Source organism: Monodon monoceros, unplaced genomic scaffold (assembly GCF_005190385.1).
Source record: "Monodon monoceros isolate NGI ecotype Baffin Bay Population unplaced genomic scaffold, NGI_Narwhal_1 Super_Scaffold_2, whole genome shotgun sequence".
Lineage (NCBI taxonomy): Eukaryota > Metazoa > Chordata > Mammalia > Artiodactyla > Monodontidae > Monodon > Monodon monoceros.
Window position 1 is genome coordinate 34,087,229 of NW_021703776.1, and position 19,271 is coordinate 34,106,499.

Here is a 19,271-nt window from a genome sequence, read left to right on the forward strand (position 1 = left end):
TCTAATACAGCTACATTATCAGGAGAGATATTCAATACTGTTCCTTCCTAATAATACCAATAATTTTTTACAAAAGTGTCACATGTTATGAAGTCACTACTTTTCATATGTGTGAAATAGCCATGTTATGTATGTTGTTGGAATATTAGATGTTGGAATAAATTGTCTCAAAGAATCAAGAGTGTTTTACCAAGGTACTCCATCTATTTAGCTTGATTAATCCTATGTACAATCTTAGAGAACAAACACTACTCTTAGGAAAATATGGAGGTAGATGATTAAGCAATGCTGTCCCTTCAGTCATATGCATTACAGTAACCATGCATTATAGTTTTCCACCTCCTTTCCCTCTCTTTGGAAGATTTCCTCCCCTACTCTTCTTTCTCCCCAGTCAATCTATACTTGTAAGATTAATTGAAGGGTAAACATCCTTCAAGGCACAGCTCACTTACTACCTTCTCCATAAAGGCTTCTCTCTACATATGGATATAAAATATATATGTATATATTTTTGAAAGACAAAGATAGAACAGGAGACAAGGTCTGCAAACATAATTTTAGAATATGGGAAATTTACAGATGATGTACAGAGGGGAAAGCTGAAGCATAAGTGTAAATCTGCAGAGAGGGAGCCACAAAAAGCAAGCTGACTTTTCTCTGTCTTCCTGGAGGAACAAACTGGCCAAAGAGAAAATACCTAGAGAGACTGACATTTCTGAGTCACTCAGACCAACAGTCAGGTTTTTTCCTCTATTTTCCTATAGTGAATTCACCAGTCAAAAAGGCCCCCTCAGTTATACAGAGCTCTCACTTATCTTTTCAATGCCCCTTTCTCAAATATGATAGACTGTGTGAAGAAAGTTTCTAGCATGAAAGACAAGAAAAGTAACATGCAAACAAATGAATAAATGAAAGGGAACTCTGCAAACAAGAGAAAATGCAGGGAAGAGACTATAATTACAGAAATTTTGATTATCCTCAAAGACATAATACATCTATGAAATGAAAAGAGGGTGCTATTAAGAAAAAGAAGAAACAGCAAACAAAATGTGTAATAGACTTTTTAGAAGATAAAGTTGACAAATTCTTTCAGAAAGTACAACACAAAACGGAGATGTGAAAAATAGGCAAGAAACCTGAAAGACCCATTTAGGAAATTATGTTATGAAGGAAAGTCTAAGGAAAATATTTAAAAAATTATAATCTCATATACATCCAAGCTGCAAAACTGAGATAGAGTTTCAGATATTTAAAATATCAAACAAAAAGATATTATCTCTCACAAACATTATCAAAGGAAGGTATTGGATGCCTCCATCAAAATGAAGGCATAAACTAATAAAGAGAATGAGACACAAACCATTCCCTCCAGCAAAACATTTTTATAAATGTCCATTTTTGCCATAATTAAAAAAAAAGATCTAACCTTAGAACAAAATAGAAATTTGGTCTGCAATTGGAAATTTGATATGGACTGGAGTAGGTTTTAATTCCAATGCAACTATTTTGTTAATAAAGACCTTACCCACTTACAGAGGAAATATGTTTATTTGGAGATACGCCACATATCTCCAAATATACAGAATCCACTAGTTTCTGTCTGAAGCAAATACCACATTTGTTATGTATGTTATTCCTGAATATACAAACATGGATTTTACAATTTCACACAGACTTTCAAAATGCACTATTTCACAAGACTAATCCTATACACTTGAATTCACTCCAAAAAATAAGGAAAAGTGGAAAATTTGAAAAAAAATACATTACTTGATAAACTCCTTCCATTTAAAAATATACATGCTTAGAATTGTGTCCGAGTAGTAGCTGTTTGTTGAATGAGTCAATGATGCACAATTATAAGAGTTGTGTAATGCTATGCTACAATAGATTCTGGGTACTGAAGAACTCTATGATAACAGGTGCTTATTGGTGGTGATATTGATAAGGTTCATAGAGGCATTTTAACAAGTATGGATTCAGTGTCTACCATGTTGCAAATACTGTTTGGCTTAATGATGTGCTAAATTTTGAACTGAAATTTATTTTCCCATTGTTAGTATTAAACTCTTTAATCCTCAGTTCTCTGATAAACTGATGAGACTAAGACTCCACAGATCTCCTTATTGTGGCAAGTATTTTAGCAATGTACGTGGAAGTGTTTGTACTCTTCTTTTTATGTTAGTCTAGATTGATTTTTATTCAAAAGATCTATCATGTTTGAAAGACTGAAAATATATTGGGCGTACTGAGTGGGGAAAATAATATAATTTTTCTTAAATAGAACAAATCCTCAAAGGCGTTTATTTAATATTTTATCTGAATTATTGGATTTTATGGTAAAAGACAGCAAACAAAGCATATGTGTCAGTCCCTCATTATTTCCCAATATCCCACTGGAAGAAAATTATAAAAATATACATGTGGGGGCTTCCCTGGTGGCGCAGTGGTTGAGAATCCACCTGCCGATGCAGGCGTCACGGGTTCGTGCCCCAGTCCGGGAAGATCTCACATGCCGCGGAGCGGCTGGGCCTGTGAGCCATGGCCGCTGAGCCTGCGTGTCCGGAGCCTGTGCTCCGCAACGGGAGAGGCCACAACAGTGAGAGGCCTGAGTACCGCAAAAAAAAAAAAAAGAACTCATGGCTTTAAATATATACCAGGTAAACAGACTCAGAAAAACCTTTAGATATGTGTGTATGTATGGGTTATTACGCATTTCCTAAAAGCAATGACAGCGCAGTAGCAAACAGCACAGTTAGCATCAATCTGCAAAAAAAGGATCCAGGGGAGGAGCTTCAAGATGGCGGAGGAGTGAGACATGGAGATCTCCTTCCTCAAAACAAATACATCAGAAATACATCTACATGGGGAACAACTCCTACAGAAAACCTACTGAAAGCTTGCAGAAGACCTCAGACCTCCCAAAAGTCTGAGCTGTGTAGATGACAGGCTCTTTGCGCTCCAGCCAGGTGTCAGGGCTGTGCCTCTGAGGTGGGAGAGGCAAGTTCAGGACACTGGTCCACCAGAGACCTCCCAGCTCCGTATAATATCAAATGGCGAAAATCTCCCAGAGATCTCCATCTCAACACCATGACTCAGCTCCACACAATGACCAGCAAGCTACAGTGCTGGACACCCTATGCCCAACAAGTAGCAAGACAGGAACACAACCCCATCCATTAGCAGAGAGGCTGCCTAAAATCATAATAAGGTCACAGACACCCCAAAACACACCACCAGACATGGGCCTGCCCACCACAAAGACAAGATCCAGCCTCATGAGCCAGAACAAAGACACTAGTTCCCTCCACTAGGAAGCCTACAAAACCCACTGAATCAATCTTAGCCACTGGGAACAGACACAAAAAACCAGAAACTACGAACCTGCAGCCTGCGAAAAGGAGACCCCAAACACAGTAAGTTAAGCAAAATGAGAAGACAAAGAAACACAAAACAGATGAAGGAGCAAGGTAAAAACACACCAGACCTAACAAATGAAAAGGAAATAGGCAGTCTACCTGAAAAAGAATTCAGAATAATGATAGTAAAAATGACCCCAAATCTTGGAAATAGAATGGAGAAAATACAAGAAACATTTAACAAGGACCTAGAAGAACTAAAGAGAAAACAAACGATGATGAACAACAAAATAAATGAAATTAAAAATTCTCTAGAAGGGATCAATAGCAGAATAACTGAAGCAGAAAAAAGGAATAAGTGACCTGGAAGATAAAATAGTGGAAATAACTACTGCAGAGTAGAATAAAGAAAAAAGAATGAAAAGAATTGAGGAAAGTCTCAGAGACCGCTGGGACAACATTAAATGCACCAACATGCAAATTATAGGGGTCCCAGAAGAAGAGAAAAAGAAAGGGTCAGAGAAAATATTTGAAGAGATTATAGTTGAAAAGTTCCCTAATATGGGAAAGGAAATAGTTAATCAAGTCCAGGAAGCACAGAGAGACCCATACAGGATAAATCCAAGGAGAAACACACCAAGACAAATATTAACCAAACTATCAAAAAGTAAGTAAAAAGAAAAAATATTAAAAGCAGCAAGGGAAAAAGGCCAAATAACATACAAGGGAATCCCCATAAGTTTAACAGCTGATCTTTCAGCAGAAACTTTGCAAGCAAGAAGGGAGTGGCAGGGCTTCCCTGGTAGCACAGTGGTTAAGAGTCTGCCTGCCGATGCAGGGGATATGGGTTTGTGCCCCGGTCCGGGAAGACCCCACATGCCGCAGAGCGGCTGGGCCCGTGAGCCATGGCCAATGAGACTGCGCGTCCGGAGCCTGTGCTCTGCAATGGGAGAGGCCACAACAGTGAGTGGCCCGCATACTCAAAAAACAAACAAACAAAAAAAGCTAGTGGCAGGACAGATTTCAAGTGATGAAAGGGAAAAATCAACAACTAAGATTACTCTACCCAGCAAGGATCTCATTTAGATTTGATGGAGAAATTAAAACCTTTACAGACAAGCAAAAGCTGAGAGAATTCAGCACAATCAAACCAGCTTTACAACAAATTCTGAAGGAACTTCTCTAGGCAGGAAATACAAGAGGAGGAGAAGACCTACAATAACAAACCCAAAACAATTAAGAAAACGGTAATAGGAACATACATATCGATAATTACCTTAAATGTAAATGGATTAAATGCTCCAACCAAAAGACACAGACTGGCAGAATGGATACAAAACAACACCTGTATATATGCTGTCTACAAGAGACCCACTTCAGACCTAGGGACACATACAGACTGAAAGTGAAGGGATGGAAAAAGATATTCCATGCAAATGGAAATCAAAAGAAAGCTGGAGTAGCAATTCTCATATCAGACAAAATAGACTATAAAACAAAGACTATTACAAGAGACAAAGAAGGACACTACATAATGATCAAGGGATCAGCCCAAGAAGAAGATACAACAATTGTAAATATTTATGCACACAACATAGGAGCACTTAAATATATAAGGCAAATACTAACAGCCATAAAAGGGGAAATCAACAGTAACACAATCATAGTAGGGGACTTTAACACCCCACTTTCACCAATGGACAGATCATCCAAAATGAAAATAAACAAGGAAACACAAGCGTTAAATGATACATTAAACAAGATGGACTTAATTATTATTTATAAGACATTCCATCCAAAAACAACAGAATACACATTCTTCTCAAGTGTTCATGGAACATTCTCCAGGATAGATCATATCTTGGGTCACAAATCAAGCCTTGGTAAATTTAAGAAAATTGAAATTGTATCAAGTATCTTTTCTGACCGCAACACTATGAGACTAGATATCAATTACAGGAAAAAATGTGTAAAAAATACAAACACATGGAGGCTAAACAATACACTACTTAATAACCAAGAGATCACTGAAGAAACCAAAGAGGAAATCAAAAAAATACCTAGAAACAAATGACAATGAAAACACGATGACCCAAAACTTACGGGATGCAGCAAAAGCAGTTCTAAAAGGGAAGTGTATAGCAATACAATCCTACCTTAAGAAACAAGTAACATCTCAAATAAACAACCTAACCTTACATCTAAAGCAATCAGAGAAAGAAGAACAAGAAAACCCCAAAGTTAGCAAAAGGAAAGAAATCACAAAGATCAGATCAGAAATAAATGAAAAAGAAATGAAGGAAATGATAGCAAAGATCAATAAAACTAAAAGTTGGTTCTTTGAGAAGATAAACAATATTGATAAACCATTAGCCAGACTCATCAAGAAAAAGAGGGAGAGGACTCAAAGCAATAGAATTAGAAATGAAAAAGGGGAAGTAACAAGTGACACTGCAAAAATACAAAGGATCATGAGAGATTACTACAAGCAACGATATGCCAAAAAAATGGACAACCTCGAAGAAATGGACAAATCCTTAGAAATGCACAACTACCAAGACTGAAGGAAGAAATAAAATATATAAACAGACAAATCACAAGCACTGAAATTGAGACTGTGATTAAACATCTTGCAGCAAACAAAAGCCCAGGACCAGACGGCTTCACAGGCGAATCTAGCAAACATTTAGAGAAGAGCTGACAACTAATCTTCTCAAACTCTTCCAAAATGTAGCAGAGGGAGGAACACTCCCAAACTCATTCTACAAGGCCACCATCACCCTGATACCAAACCATACAAAGATGTCACAAAGAAAGAAAACTACAGGCCAATATCACTGATGAACACAGATGCAAAAATCCTCAACAAAATGCTAGCAAACAGATTCCAACAGCACATTAAAAGGATCATACAATATGATCAAGTGGGGTTTCTCCCAGGAATGCAAGGATTCTTCAGTATACGCAAATCAATCAATGTGATACGCCATATTAACAAACTGAAGTAGAAAAACCATATGATCATCTCAATAGATGCAGAGAAAGCTTTTGACAAAATTCAACACCCATTTATGATAAAAACCCTCCAGAAGTAGGCATAGAAGGAACTTTCCTCAACATAATAAAGGCCATATATGACAAACCCACAGCCAACATTGTCCTCAATGGTGAAAAACTGAAAGCATTTCCACTAAGATCAGGAACAGGACAAGGCTGCCTACTCTCACCAGTATTATTCAACATAGTTTTGGAAGGCTTAGCCACAGCAATCAGAGAAGAAAAAGAAATAAATGGAATCCAAATCGGAAAAGAAGAAGTAAAGCTGTCACTGTTTGCAGATGACATGATACTATACATACAGAATCCTAAAGATGCCACCAGAAAACTACTAGAGATAATCAATGAACTTGGTAAAGTAGCAGGATACAAAATTAATCCACAGAATTCTCTTGCATTCCTATATACTAATGATGAAAAATCTGAAAGTGAAATTAAGAAAACATTCCCATTTACCACTGCAACAAAACGAATAAAGCTAGGAATCAACCTACCTAAGGAGACAAAAGACCTGTATGCAGAATACTATTAAGACACTGATGCAAGAAATTAAAGATGATACAAACAGATGGAGAGATATACCATGTTCTTGGATTGGAAGAATCAACATTATGAAAATGACTATACTACCCAAAGCAATCTACAGATTCAACGCAATCCCTATCAAACTAACACGGGCATTCTTCACAGAACTAGAACAAAAATTTTCCACAATTTGTATGGAGACACAAAAGACCCCAAATAGCCAAAGCAGACTTGAGAAAGAAAAAGGGAGCTGGAGGAATCAGGCTCCTGGACTTCAGACTATACTACAAAGCTACAGTAATCAAGACAGCATTGTACAGGCACAGAAACAGAAATATAGATCAAACAGAAACATAGATCAACAGGAAGCCCAGAGATAAACCTACGCACATATGGTCACCTTATCTTTGATAAAGGAGGCAAGAATATATAGTCGAGAAAAGACAGCCTCTTCAATAAGTGGTGCTGGGAAAACTGGACAGCTACATGTAAAAGAATGAAATTAGAACACTCCCTAACACCATACAGAAAAATAAACTCAAAATGGATTAAAGACCTAAATGTAAAGCCAGACACTGTCAAACTCTTAGAGGAGAACATAGACATAACACTCTATGACATAAATCACAGATCCTTTATGATCCACCTCCTAGAGAAATGGAAATAAAAACAAATATAAACAAATGGGACCTAATGAAACTTAAAAAGCTTTTTCACAGCAAAGGAAACCATAAACAAGATGAAAAGACAATGCTCAGAATGGGAGAAAGTATTTGCAAATGAAGCAACTGACAAAGGATTAATCTCCAAAATTTACAAGCAGCTTATGCAGCTCAATACCAAAAAAACAAACAAACCAATCCAAAAATGGGCAGAAGACCTAAATAGACATTTCTCCAAAGAAGGTATATAGATTGCCAACAAACACATGAAAGAATGCTCAATATCACTAATCACTGGAGAAATGCAAATCAAAACTACAATGCGATATCATCTCACACCAGTCAGAGGGGCCATCATCAAAAAATCTACAAACAATAAATGCTGGAGAGGGTGTGGAGAAAAGGGAACCCTCATACACTGTTGGTGGGAATGTAAACTGATACACCCACCTGGAGAACAGTATGGAGGTACCTTAAAAAACTAAATATATAACTACCATATGACCCAGCAATCCCACTACTGAGCATATACCCTGAGAAAACCATAATTGAAAAAGAGTCATGTATCACAATGTTCATTGCAGCTGTATTTACAATAGCCAGGACGTGGAAGCAACCTAAGTGTCCATCAACAGATGAATGGATAAAGAAGATGTGGCACATATACAGAATGGAATATTACCCTGCCATAAAAAGAAACAAAATTGAGTTATTTCTAGTGAGGTGGATGGACCTCGAGTTTGTCATACAGAGTGAAGTCAGACAGAGAAAAACAAATACTGTATGCTAACACATATATATGGAATCTAAAAAAAAAAAAAAAAAAAAGTCATGAAGAACCTAGGGGCAAGATGGGAATAAAGACGCAGACCTACTAGAGAATGGACTTGAGGACACGCAGAGGGCGACGGATAAGCTGGGACAAAGTGAGAGAGTTCTAGTGTATATATGGACATATATACACTACCAAATGTAAAATGGATAGCTAGTGCGAAGCAGTCACATAGCACAGAGAGATCAGTTCAATGCTTTGTGACCAGCTAGAAGGGTGGGATATGGAGGGTGGGAGGGAGGGAGATGCAAGAGGGAAGACATATGGGGGTATATGTATATGTATAACTGAATCACTTTGTTATAAAGCAGAAACTAACACACCATTGTAAAGCAATTATACTCCCATAAAAATGTTAAAAACAACAACAAAAAAGGATCCAGGGATCCCTGGAGAAGTGGTTGATTCCAGGCCTGTGTCAGGGAAAATACAAAGTATTTCTGGAATATCTTCTGGTGACAAAAAACAATGAAAGGCTCAAAGAGACAGGGGCATGTCAGTAGGGCATATAAGGCAAGGTGAAAGAGCTCCCAATGGCCAAAGCTGTGACAATCTGAGGAGCAAAATAAACAATGATACTACTGGATTATAAGCCATAGAGTCAAGTAAGTATCTATGAATCCTTACAGAGATTAAAAAATAATAGAATAAATACAGAAAAGAAGAAATAGCTCTGCCTAAGGAAAACTTTCAACTAATAAGTATAGAAGAAATGAGGGAAATAGAAAATAATCACTTGACCAAGATATTGTTGTAATAAAGTGATCAAGGTTTACATCTCTAGTGATAAGACATATTAACCTCACTACTCCCTGAGATAGTCAGATCAGTTCTGTAGTATTCTTGCTAAAAACATACAACCTCAAATCTAATAATGAGAATATATCAAACAAACCCAAATTGAGGGATATTTACAAAATAAACTGACCAGTACACTTTAAAAGTCATGGTCAGGAAAGACTTAGGACTTGCTACAGGTTGGAGGAGACTAAGGAGACATGACATCTAAGTGCAACGTGAGGCTCTGGATTGGATACTGGAACAGGAAAAGGACATTCATGGGAAAACTTCGGTTCCATATAAAATCTGTAGCTTAGCTAACAGTATTATACAAATATTAATTTCTTAATTTTGATAATTGTGCTGTGGTTATGTAAGTATTAACATTAGGGGAAGCTGTGTGTAGGGCATACAGGAACTCTGTGCTATTCTTATAACTTTTCTGTAAGTCCAATAGTATTTTAAAATAAAATGCTACCAAGTATCAGAATCCAAAAAAGTGAATAGATGTATAACAAAAAGTGAGGATGTGAGAGTTCTCAACAAACAGATATTTTAAGTAAACTTCCAGAAAAGGGAAATTCCAGAAAAGGTGCATATTAAAAGAATGAAACAAAAAGAAGGCTACCACAGAAGAGATGGGAGACACTCTACCCAATGGAACCCCACTGAAGAAACAGGTATGGTGAAGGAAAAAGAGGCAGGACTGAAAACAAGAAATTTAAAAATGTTAGCTGGTTAAGAAGGCCAGGACTATAGCTCAACACCTTAATTACCTTTCCTCTATGCCAGCAACCCAGGGAAAACATTCAGATGATTCTTTCTTAAGAAAAGGATGTGTCTGGAGAAAGCCAAGCCCTCTAATGTAGATACTGTCCCCCACGTACAGTCATTTAGGAAGATACAGAGACCATGAGCCATCTTCTGGAATGCTAACCCTAAGTGGGATTTGGCGGTCCATACACTCTAACCCACAGTGGCTGACACAGAGTTCCCAGTTGACCCATTTACACAACCACAGGGAAAACTGATACCAGTTACTACTTTCATAAATATCAATGGCAAATTAGGAATATCCCAGCATATATAAGGAGACACAATATTATGAAGAAAAACAAGTTTAAAATAAACATAAACAACTCTGGACAAAACAGAGATAGTTCAGGAACAGAAATAATAATCTCAAAGAGATTCAAGAAAACATTTTATCTAAAACGCAGATATGCTGTTATGAAAAAGAACAATTGAAGAACAAGGGAAGCACTTAAAGATAAAACTGCAATTGCATAAATTAGTAAGGTATCTGAAAAAGTAAAAATTGAAGTAGTCCCTTATAAAAGGAAGCAGATAAAATATATAATGACAAGTGGGAAAACAGACATAAATGATCAATATAGAAGTCTTGTATTCGAATAATAGGGTCCGTGAGAATGCTGAGAAAGAGAGAGGAGAAAATTTTCAACTAGTAGCAGGAGATAATTTTAGGAACTGAAGAATGACTCAAGCCTCCAGATTTCATAAGTCTAACCACTGCCAAACTCTACGTATAACAACATATACATGCTTAGACATATTCTCATGAAACTTCAAATCCCCAGAGATCCTTAAAAAAAAAAGTTATCCTCAAAAAGAGATGAAGAATGAGATTGGCATTAAACTCCTAATCAGCAACACTGAATGTCCTTACATTCTGAGGGAAAATTATTTTTTATTTTTTGCGGTACGCGGGCCTCTCACTGTTGTGGCCTCTCCCGTTGCGGAGCACAGGCTCCGGACGCGCAGGCTCAGCGGCCATGGCTCACGGGCCCAGCCGCTCCACGGCATGTGGGATCTTCCCGGACCGGGGCACGAACCCACGTCCCCTGCATCGGCAGGCGGACTCTCAACCACCACGCCACCAGGGAAGCCTGGGAGAATTATTTTTAATCTTTAATTCTACTTCTAGCCATTACATACTAGGATTAAAGTATGTTAAACATACTTTAAGACATGTAAGGACTCAGAAGTTTAATTTCAACATACTCTTTCTGAATAATTCACTTGGGAATGTACTTCTACAAAGCGAGGAAGTAAAACAAAGAAATAGACAGGCATAGGACCAAAGTAGTATATATATCATAGGAAAATGATAAAGAGGGCCCACTGAGGATTTGTACATGTATTTCTTTGCTAGAAAACAAATGACTGGACAATCACAACTAGCTGCTGGACAATCATCGACAGGAAGACACTGGAACTCAACAAAAAAGATACCCCACATAAAAGACAAAGAAGCCACAGTGAGATGGTAGAAGAGGCGCAATCACAGTAAAATCAAATCCCTTTACTGGTGGGTGGATGACTCACAGACTGGCGAACACTTATACCACAGAAGTTCACCCACTGCAGTGAAGGTTCTGAGCCCCACGTCAGGCTTCCCAACCGGGGGTCCGGCAACAGGAGGAAGAATTCCTAGAGAATCAGACGTTGAAGTCTAGTGGGAAATGATTGCAGGACTTCAACAGGACTGGGGGAAACAGAGACTCCACTCTTGGAGGGCACACACTAAGTAGTGTGCACATCGGGACTCAGGGGAAGGAGCAGTGACCCCAGGGGAGACTGAACAGGACCTACCTGCTAGTGTTGGAGGGTCTCCTGCAGAGGCGGGGAGTGGCTCTGTCTCACTGTGGGGACAAGGACACAGGCAGCAGAAGTTCTGGGAAATACTCCTTGGTGTGAGCCCTCCCAGAGTCCATCATTAGCCCCACCAAAGAGCCCAGGAAGGCTCCAGTATTGGGTTGCCTCAGGCCAAACAACCAACAGGGAGGGAACCCAGACCCACCCATCAACAGTCAAGTGGATTAAAGTTTTACTGAGCTCTGCCCACCAGAGCAACAGCCAGCTCTACCCACCACCAGTCCCTCCCATCAAGCCTCTTAGATAGCCTCATCCACCAGGGGGCAGACAGCAGAAGAAGAACTACAATCCTGTAGCCTGTGGAACAAAAACCACATTCAAAGAATGATAGATAAGATGAAAAGGCAGAGGCCTATATACCAGGTGAAGGAACAAGATAAAAGCCCAGAAAAACAACTAAATGAAGCGGAGATAGGCAACCTTCCAGAAAAAGAATTCAGAATAATGATAGTGAAGAGGATCCAGGACCTCAGAAAAAGAATGGAGGCAAAGATTGAGAAGATGCAAGAAATGTTTAACAAAGGCTTAGAAGAATTAAAGAACAAACAAACAGAGATGAACAATACAATAACTGAAATGAAAACTACACTAGAAGGAATCAACAGCAGAATAAATGAGGCAGAAGAACGGATAAGTGACCTGGAAGACAGAATGGTGGAATTCACTGCTGCAGAATAGAATATAGAAAAAAGAATGAAAAGAAATGAAGACAGCCTAAGAGACCTCTGGGACAAGATTAAATGCAACAATATTTGCATAATAGGGGTCCCAGAAGGAGAAGAGAGAGAGAAAGGACCAGAGAAAATATTTGAAGAGATTATAGTCAAAAAATTCCCTAACATGGAAAAGGAAATAGCCAACCAAATCCAGGAAGCGCAGCAAGTCCCATACAGGATAAACCCAAGGAGAAACACACCGAGACACAGAATAATCAAACTGGCAAAAATTAAAGACAAAGAAAAATTATTGAAAGCAGCAAGGGAAAAATGACAAATAACATACGAGGGAACTCCCATAAGGTTAACAGCTGATTTCTCAGCAGAAACACTATAAGCCAGAAGGGAGTGGCATGATAGACTTAAAGTGAAGAAAGGGAAGAACCTAAAATCAAGATTACTCTTCCTGGCAAGGATCTCATTCAGATTGGATGGAGAAATCAAAAGCTTTACAGACAAGCAAAAGCTAAGAGAATTCAGCACCAGGAAACCAGCTCTACAATGAATGCTAAAGGAACTTCTCTAAGTGGGAAACAAAAGTGAAGAAAAGGACCTACAAAAACAAACCCAAAAGGATTAAGAAAATGGTCATAGGAACATACATATCGATAATCACCTTAAACGTGAATGGATTAAGTGCTCCAACCAAAAGACACAGGCTTGCTGAATGGATACAAAAACAAGACCCATACATATGCTGTCTATAAGAGACCCACCTCAGACCTAGGGACACATTCAGACTGAAAGTGAGGGGATGGAAAAAAATATTCCATGCAAATGGAAATCAAAAGAAAGCTGGAGTAGCTATATTCATATCAGAGAAAATAGACTTTAAAATAAAGAATGTTACAAGAGACAAGGAAGGACACTACATAATGATCAAGGGATCAATCCAAGAAGAAGATATGACAATTTTAAATATATATGCACCCAACATAGGAGCACCTCAATACCTAAGGCAACCGCTAACAGCTCTAAAAGAGGAAATTGACAGTAACACAATAATAGTGTGGGACTTTAACACCTCACTTACATCAATGGACAGATCATCCAAAATGAAAATAAATAAGGAAACACAAGCTTTAAATGACACAATAGACCAAATAGATTTAATTGATATTTATAGGACATTCCATCTGAAAACAGCAGATTACACTTTCTTCTGAAGTGTGCAAGGAACATTCTCCAGGATAGATCACATCCTGGGTCACAAATCAAGCCTCACTAAATTTAAGAAAACTGAAATCATATCAAGTATCTTTTCTGACCACAACGCTATGAGTTTAGAAATGGATTACAGGGAAAAAAACATAAAAAACAGAAACACATGGAGGCTAAACAATGTGTTACTAAATAACCAAGAGGTCACTGAAGAAATTAAAGAGAAAATCAAAAAATACCTAGAGACAAATGACAATGAAAACACAATGATCCAAAACCTATGGGATGCAGCAAAAGCAGTTCTAAGAGGGAGTTCAAGCCTACCTCAAGAAAAATCTCAAGTAAACAATCTCACCTTAAACCTAAAGGAACTAGAGAAAGAAGAACAAACAAACCCAAAGTTAGCAAAAGGAAAGAAATCATAAAGATCAGAGCAGAAATAAATGAAATAGAAACAAAGAAAATGATAGCAAAGATCAATAAAACTAAAAGCTGGTTCTTTGAGAAGATAAACAAAATTGATAAACCATTAGCCAGGCTCAACAAGAAAAAGAGGGAGAGGATTCAAATCAATAAAATTATAAATGAAAAAGGAGAAGTTACAAGAGACACCACAGAAATACAAAGCATCCTCAGAGACTACTACAAGCAACTCTATGCCAAAAAAAAGGACAACCTGGAAGAAATGGACAAATTCTTAGAAAGGTATAACCTTCCACAACTGAACCAGGAAGAAATAGAAAATATGAACAGACCATTCAAAAGTAATGATATTGAAACTGTGATTAAAAATCTTCCAACAAACAAAAGTCCAGGACCAGATGGCTTCACAGGTGAATCTATGAAACATTTAGAGAAGAGCTAACACCCATCCTTCTCAAACTCTTCCAAAAAATTGCAGAGGAAGGAACACTCCCAAACTCATTCTATGAGGCCACCATCATCCTGATACCAAAACCAGACAAAGATACTACAAAAAAAGAAAATTACAGACCAATATCACTGATAAATATAGATGCAAAAATCCTCAACAAAATACTAGCAAACATAATCCTACAACATATTAAAAGGATCATACACCACGATCAAGTGGGATTTATCCCAGGGATGCAAGGATTCTTCAATATACACAAATCAATCAATGTGATACACCATAGTAACAAACTGAAGAATAAAAACCATATGATCATCTCAATAGATGCAGAGAAAGCTTTTGACAAAATTCAACACCCATCTATGATAAAAACTCTCCAGAAAGTGGGCAGAGAGGGACCCTACCTCAACATAATAAAGGCTGCATACAACAAGCCCAGAGCAAACATCATTCTCAATGGTGAAAAAGTGAAAGCATTTCCTCTAAGATCCGGAATGAGACAAGGATGTCCACTCTCACCACTATTATTCAACATAGTTTTGGAAGTCCTAGTCATGGCAATCACAGAAGAAAAAGAAATAAAAGGAATACAAATTGGAAAAGAACAAGTAAAACTGTCACTATTTGCAGATGACATGATACTATACACAGAGAATCCTAAAAATGCCACCAGAAAACTACTAGAGCTAATCAATGAATTTGGTAATGCTGCAGGATACAAAATTAATGCACAGAAATCTCTTGCATTCCCATTACACTAATGATGAAAAATCTGAAAGAGAAATTATGGAAACACTCCCATTTACCACTGCAACAAAAAGAATAAAATACCTAGGAATAAACCTACCTAGGGAGACAAAAGACCTGTATGCAGAAAACTGTAAGACACTGATGAAAGAAATTAAAGATGATACCAACAGATGGAGAGATATACCATATTCTTGGATTGGAAGAATCAACATTGTGAAAATGACTCTACTACCCAAAGCAATCTACAGATTCAATGCAATCCCTATCAAATTACCAATGGCATTTTTTATGGAACTAGAACAAATCATCTTAAAATTTGTATGGAGACACAAAAGACCCCAAATAGCCAAAGTAGTCTTGAGGGAAAAAAACAGAGCTGGAGGAATCAGACTCCCTGACTTCAGACTATACTACAAAGCTACAGTAATCAAGACAATATGGTACCGGCACAAAAACAGAAACATAGATCAATGGAACACGATAGAAAGCCCAGAGATAAACCCAGGCACGTATGGTCAACTAATCTATGACAAAGGAGGCAAAGATATACAATGGAGAAAAGACAGTCTCTTCAATAAGTGGTGCTGGGAAAACTGGACAGCTACATGTAAAAGAATGAAATTAGAACACTCCCTAACATCATACACAAAAATAAACTCAAAATGGATTCGAGACCTAAATGTAAGACTGGACACTATAAAACTCTTAGAGGAAAACATAGGAAGAACACTGTTTGACATAAATCATAGCAAGATCTTTTGTGATCCACCTCCTAGAGTAATGGAAATAAAAACAAAAATAAACAAATGGGACCTAATGAAACTACAAAGCTTTTGCACAGCAAAGGAAACCATAAACAAGACGAAAAGACAACCCTCAGAATGGGAGAAAATATTTCCAAATGAATCAACGGCAAAGGATTAATCTCCTAAATATAGAAACAGCTCATGCAGCTCAATATTAAAGAAACAAACAACTCAATCCACAAACGGGCAGAAGACCTAAATAGACATTTCTCCAAAGAAGACATACAGATGTCCAAGAAGCACATGAAAAGCTGCTCAACATCACTAATTAGTAGAGAAATGCAAATCAAAAATACAACGAGGTATCACCTCACACCAATCAGAATGGGCATCAACAGAAAATCTACAAACAACAAATGCTGGAGATGTTGTGGAGAAAAGGGACCTCTTGCACTGTTGGTGGGAATGTAAATTGATACAGCCACTATGGAGAACAGTATGGAGGGTCCTTAAAAAATTAAAAATAGAACTACCATATGATCCAGCAATCCCACTACTGGGCGTATACCCAGAGAAAACCGTAATTCAAAAAGACACATGCATCCCAATGTTCATTGCAGCACTATTTACAATAGCGAGGCCATGGAAGCCACCTAAATGCCCATCGACAGATGAACAGATAAAGCAGTTTTGGTACATATATACAATGGAATATTACTCGGCCATAAAAAGGAACAAAATTGAGTCATTTGTTGAGATGTGCATGGATCTAGAGACTGGCATACAGAGTGAAGTAAGTCAGAAAGAGAAAAACAAATATCGTATATTAACGCATGTATGTGGAACCTAGAAAATGGTACAGATGAACCAGTTTGCAGGGCAGAAGTTGAGGCACAGATGTAGAGAACAAACATATGGGCACCAAGGGGGGAAAGCCGTGGTGTGGTGGGGATGCTGGTGTGATGAATTGGGCGATTGGGATTGACATGTATACACTGATGTGTATAAAATGGATGACTAATAAGAACCTGCAGTATAAAAAAACAAACAAAAGAAACAACTAATACTAAACTTTCTTTGGGTTATTTGTATGGAAATATGTTAATATAAATGTTTCAGACATTACACGAAATTTCTAAAAATCTTATATTTTCTGGTATAATGTTATGTCATAATTCTAGTTATTACTTTAAAATGTATATCTCAGAAATAACTAAATTTCCTTGTCAACTGCATTATTATGAGCTTTCATCAAATCTTTAACCGTGGTCATTTTTAAGTCTTTGGTCATTTACAGACAGTTCTGGGTGTACTCCGATGCTTTTGCAAAAGTGTTCCTGTAAAAGGGTTTCATCTTCAAGGAATTCACGGAAAAGACTCTGACAAGTACAGGTTTCTGGTAACTGCCTATACTGCTGAACTGAATGAATAAGCATTTTCCGAACTCTAATGGAAAACTGATGAACTCATAAAAGTGCTAACAAAAGATCAAGATGAAAAAAAACATTAATTGCATGGGACTGAATGAACTGATGAGGATGATTATAATTTTTGTGACTTTCTGTTTGAATTAAAAAAAAAAAAACTGGGAAATGTTTTCTGCTGCTATTATGGTTCGTCCGCTAAACTGCATCGTCGCTGTGTCCCAGAACATGGGCATCGGCAAGAACGGGGACCTGCCCTGGCCCCCGCTCAGGAATGAATACAGGTATTTCCAAAGAATGACCACAACCTCTTCAGTAGAAGGTAAACAGAATTTGGTGATTATGGGTAGGAAAACCTGGTTCTCCATTCCAGAGAAAAATCGACCATTAAAGGACAGAATTAATATAGTTCTCAGTAGAGAACTCAAGGAACCTCCACAGGGAGCTCATTTTCTTGCCAAAAGTCTGGATAGTGCTTAAAACTTATTGAGCAACCAGAATTAACAAATACAGTGGACATGGTCTGGATAGTGGGAGGCAGTTCTGTTTATAAGGAAGCCATGAACAAGCCAGGCCATCTTAGACTATTTGTGACAAGGATCATGCAGGAATTTGAAAGTGACACATTTTTTCCAGAAATTGATTTGGATAAATATAGACTTATCCCAGAATATCCAGGTGTTCCTTCTGATGTCCAGGAGGAGAAAGGCATTAAGCACAAATTTGAAGTATATGAAAAGAACAATTAATGTGAAAGTGTTTTCTGATCTATTTCAAGCCTCCTCCTCCCCCAGAAAAATTATGTATTTTTTGTTGTAGTGACTTTTGTTGACTTTATATCTATGGATAATTATTTCTAAGCAAAGTACTTTTATTCCCCATTAATCTTAACTAGACTGTATCAGATACCATCTGAACATACCATCAGAAACATTTCTTGCTGTAACTTCCTGAATGCCCATCAAGAGTCAAGAATAGGTGACCAGCACTTGCCTAGGGTAGAATATCTACCAAGACAGCCCAAAGTGGGAGAGTGCCCTGGTAGCATGAGTTGAAACCAGAGCCTGTAGTGCTAGGAGCTAGGCAGATGGGTCCAAAGGTCAGAAATGGATTATAAACAGAAGAGCTAGCATTCAGTTATTTAAATTAGATCAAAAGAGGGACTGTGAATTACTTTACATCACACTTCTGAAAAAAATTCTCTTCACTCAGACCAGGAGTCAATAAGTTGAAAAATCCAGGATATTCCACAGGGATAGTAAAAAGGCAGGTATGAGACTACCTTTTCGGTGGTTAAAGGAGAAGGTTTGAGACCTTAAGAAACTTTGCTCCTGATCTTCATTGAGATTGCATGGGATGTTACAATGACAGAACAAGAATTGGCTGCTCTTTACAAAAAAGAATAATCTAATATCAAACATAATGGCTAAAATTAAAAATTCAAAGAGGTAATAAATTGAGAATGAATATTGCTAGAAACCAAAATTAGTAAGTTAGAAACTAAACTTCACAGAATTAAAAAATGAAAATTAAAACATGTTTTACCCATCACGTTAGCAAAGATTTAGATTAAGTATCCCAAAAAATAGCATTTTCTGCCTTATAAATTGGTACAACCTTTTTAGAGTATAAGTTAGCAATATCAATTAAAATTCAAAATATTCTGGGTTTGGACCCAGAACTTCCACTTCTATAAATTAATCCTGAAC

The 19,271-nt window shown here is 37.6% G+C and overlaps 1 protein-coding gene and 1 pseudogene across 1 annotated transcript in view; one reads left to right on the forward strand and one right to left on the reverse strand.

Annotated features, from left to right (window-relative positions):
• The window catches only part of HDAC9 (histone deacetylase 9), an 804,896-nt gene that overhangs the window by 143,303 nt on the left and 642,322 nt on the right, over positions 1-19,271 (reverse strand). The window lies entirely within an intron of this gene.
• LOC114901598 lies at positions 17,749-18,311 on the forward strand (annotated as a pseudogene).